The 4,207-nt window shown below is 43.6% G+C and overlaps 1 long non-coding RNA gene across 1 annotated transcript; it reads left to right on the top strand.

The window, feature by feature from the left end:
• Nucleotides 1-231: 231 nt before the first annotated feature.
• Nucleotides 232-3,061, top strand: LOC112584362. Its single transcript, XR_003108549.2, has 2 exons — nucleotides 232-512; nucleotides 2,859-3,061. It is a non-coding gene; the product is annotated as an uncharacterized LOC112584362 (long non-coding RNA).
• The last annotated feature ends 1,146 nt before the right edge of the window (nucleotides 3,062-4,207 follow it).

Here is a 4,207-nt window from a genome sequence, read left to right on the forward strand (position 1 = left end):
GCGCATCTGTCAGGGGCTGAGCCGAGCAATTTCTGACAGCAACTGAAAGCAATTCTTCTCTCAAAGCAAAGATCAGTTTTGAAAACTTCACCCTCCCCACATTCCTTGAAGTACAAACCATTTTCAAACTATTCTAGCACATTTTTTGCAAGCTGTTTTCATCATTTAGAACTTGTTATCTCACCTAAAAAGAATGTGGCTTTATTCCGTTCAGAGGTTTCAAATGTGATAGGAGGAGGTGTGAGCTGAACTCTGAGAGACGAATAAACATCTGCCCAGGGGCCGCGCAAAGAACTTCCTGAGTGGGACCCTTCAGAGTCTGCAGTGTTGTGCAAAAGAAAAATGACATGGAAACCCCAAAACTGCCTTTCTGAAGTGTCAGTCCTACTGGGCATGGTGGAGGGGCTGGAAAGAGAGAAGAGGCTGAGTCCCCAGTTCAAAGTGGCCTGTGTCCCCTCTGCTGTTTTGTACACTGAATGACAGCCAAAAAGACGTCTCTGGTTATCTGCTGTGTAAGTAAATATCATTCCCGGGAAGGGCGGGCCAGGATGAGCCTCCTGATCCACAAGGAAAGGCCGTGAGCCTCTAAGAAAAAGCAGGGAGGAGGGGGTTCAACGGCCAGGCCTGGGTCTGTGCCAGGACTGGGAGGGGTCACCAAACCTCCTGCTTCCTCAGCCTTGAAACAGAATAACTCTGGTCTGTCTGCCAGTGCTATAAGCAGGAAGTTAGGCCTCTGCAGGTCTGCTGCTGGCGACCTGGCAGTTCTGACTGGTGGGAGGAGCATTGTTGGCCTTAGTGTTACCTTCATAGACAGTGTCACTTCCAGGCATGTACTTGTATTTTTAATGAGTTCATCCACAAATGTGAGTATGTGTGGTCGGGAGAGGAATATATTAAAACATGAATTTCTTAAATGTAAGCATTTCCTGCACCACAGATTTTATTTGGGGTGATATAGAGACCCCAAAGGAGAAGGCAATGGCAACCCACTCCAGTACTCTTGCCTGGAAAATCCCATGGACAGAGGAGCCTGGTAGGCTGCAGTCCATGGGGTTGCTGAGGGTCGGACACGACTGCGACTTCACTTTCACTTTTCACTTTCATGCATTGGAGAAGGAAATGGCAACCCACTCCAATGTTCTTGCCTGGAGAATCCCAGGGATGAGGGAGCCTGGTGGGCTGCCGTCTCTAGGGTCGCAGAGAGTTGAACACGACTGAAGCGACTTAGCAGCAGTAGCAGCAGAGACCCCAAGGGGCTTCCCTGGTGACTCAGATGGTAACTGCCTGCAACGCATGAGACCTGAGTTCGATCCCTGGGTTGAGAATATCCCTTGGAGAAGGAAATGATTATCCACTCCAGTATTCTTGCCTGGAGAATTCCATGGACAGAGGAGCCTGGTAAACTACCGTCCATGGGGTAGCAAAGAGTCAGACAGGACTGAGTGACTAACACTTTCACTTTTTCACAGAGACCCCAAAGTTCACCTCTTCCTTTTTAAAAGTAAACTTTTGTTGAAACATAACAAACACACCCAAAACTGCATCAGTTATGTGTGTACAGCTCAGTCAGTGCATCTGCACAAGCGGAGCCCACCCATGTCATTCCACCCGGATGAAGGCAAAATACCATGACTGGGACCCCAGTCTGCATGCAACTTCTTCTTTCCAAAAGTCACCACTCCCTCACTTCTAATAACTTGAATTACTTTGGCCTGTCTTTAACCTTTATGTTAAAAATTAAACAGTATGTGTCCCTCTGTTTCTAGCTTTATTTGTTCAACATTATGGTTATGATTCATATATGTAATTGCACATAGCACATTTTCATCATTGTAGAGGACTCTGTTGTATGAATATACTGCAATTTGTCAGTTCTACTGAGAAGAATTTAGGTTGTTTCTGGTTTTAATTTTTATAAATTATGCTGAGAAGATATACCTTTGGTTTTTGTGTTTCAGGGACAGGCAGAAAAATCTAGAAGTAGGGTTTCTGGGTCATGGGGTAACATGGTTGGGTGTCTGACAAACAGCTGCCCAGACAGCACACCTTCCTCGATTCAGGGCACTGTCAATCTTTCAGTGTGAGCTCTTCCGGTGTTTGTATGGTGGGATTTCATTATGGCTTCCATTTGAATGTCCCCACTGGTTAATAAGGTTTAGTACCCTTTCATATGCTTATTACCATATTTGCATGATCTCATTTGTGAAGCACTTACTCAGATCTTTTGCCAATTTCTCTACTGGTGAGTGTCCTTTTTGCACTGATCCACAGGAGTTCTTTATATAGTCTTGATATGAGCTTTCTTTTTACATGTTGCAGACATCTTTTAATAGTGTGTTCTGATGAACAGAAGTCATGAATGTTAATATAGTTCAATTTATTAATCTTTTCCTTTGTGGTTCTTCACCACAGAGTCCTGTAGACTTTCTCCAATGTTATATTCTACACACCTTATTATTTTATCTTTCATATTTTGATCTTCAGTCCACCTGCTTTCTAAAGCAGCAGGTTATTATTTTTTGATATTCAAATGGATATCCCATTGACCCAGCATTACTTAATTGAAAAAAAAAATCCTTTCCCCTTGTTTATGTGCCGCGTTTGTCATTTGTCACACGTCCCTGCAGTGCGGGACTGGATTCTGCTCTGTTCCATTGGTCAAACCACATGTTCTGGCTCCAGTACTGCAGTGTCACTGTACGATAATATAATAGGAAAGCAATTTTGTATTCTGTTACAGATTCATCACTAAGAAGATGTTACCTACAAGCTTGAATTATACATAATGGTCCATCTCTGTGAACCCTGCCTCCCAGGTAATGAGTGTTAAACTAAAATAACATTTGTTTATCTCACAGGAAACATTCTGATCAGGCCCACCAGTGAATGGCTGCAGGAAAGAAGAAATTAACACATTCTGGCCATAACCAAGACTTCCTCCCTCCCTTTTAGTACAAAAGAAGCCTGAACTCTAACTTGGGGAAGATGGTTCTTTGGGACACAAGTCCATCATCTTCTCAGTCTGCTGGCTTTCTGAATAAAGTTGCTATCCTTGCCCCAACACTCCTCTCTTGATTTATTGGCCTGTCAGTTGGTAGGAACTTGGATCAGTAACAATGACTCTTGATATCGGTTATGCTTGCTCTCCAACTTTTTCCAGTTTGTTTTATCAATCTCTAGCCCTTAACATTCTTCCCAGGTGGCTCAGTGGTAAAGAATCTGCCTGCCAGTGCAGGAGAAGCAGGAGGCCTGGGTTCAGTCCCTAAGTTGGGAAGATCCCCTGGAGGAGGAAATGGAACTCTCTCTAGTATTCTTGCCCAAACAAGATGGAGGAGCCTGGTGGGCTATAGTCCATGGGGTCACAAGAGCTGGACATGATTGAGTGACTGAGTATGCATGAACCCTTAACATTTCACTATAAAATAATATAATATTGGCCTGTCTGTTTCTACAGCAAATACTGCTGGGACACTGGTTACAATTTTATTAGTTCTATACAAACTTTTTCAGAAAAAATCAACAATTTTATCTAGCCTTTCAATCCACGAATATCATCAGTTCAGTTCAGTTGCTCAGTCATGTCCCACTCTTTGCAACCCCATGGACTGCAGCACGCCAGGCCTCCCTGTCCATCACCAACTCCCAGAGACTACTCAAATTCATGTCCATTGAGTCGGTGATGCCACCCAACCGTCTTATCTTCTGTAGTCTCCTACTCCTCCCACCTTCAATCTTTCCCAGCATCAGGGTCTTTTCAAATGAGTCAGTTCTTTGCATCAGGTAGCCAAAGTATTGGAGTTTCAGCTTCAATATTAGACCTTCCAATGAACACTCAGGACTGATTTCCTTTAGGATGGACTGGTTGGATCTCCTTGCAGTCCAAGGGACTCTCAAGAGTCTTCTCCAACACCACAGTTCAAAAGCATCAATTCTTTGGCTCTCAACTTTCTTTATAGTCCAACTCTCACATCCATACATGACCACTGGAAAAACCATAGCTTTGACTAGATGGACCTTTGTTGGCAAAGTAATGTCTCTGCTTTTGAATATGCTATCTAGGTTGGTCATAATTTTTCTTCCAAGGAGCAAGCATCTTTTCATTTCATGGCTGCAGTCACCCTCTGCAGTGATTTTGGAGCCCCAAAAAATAAATCTTTCACTATTTCCATTGTTTCCCCATCTATTTGCCATGAAGTGATGGGACCAG

The sequence above is a fragment of the Bubalus bubalis genome, chromosome 4, assembly GCF_019923935.1.
Source record: "Bubalus bubalis isolate 160015118507 breed Murrah chromosome 4, NDDB_SH_1, whole genome shotgun sequence".
Lineage (NCBI taxonomy): Eukaryota > Metazoa > Chordata > Mammalia > Artiodactyla > Bovidae > Bubalus > Bubalus bubalis.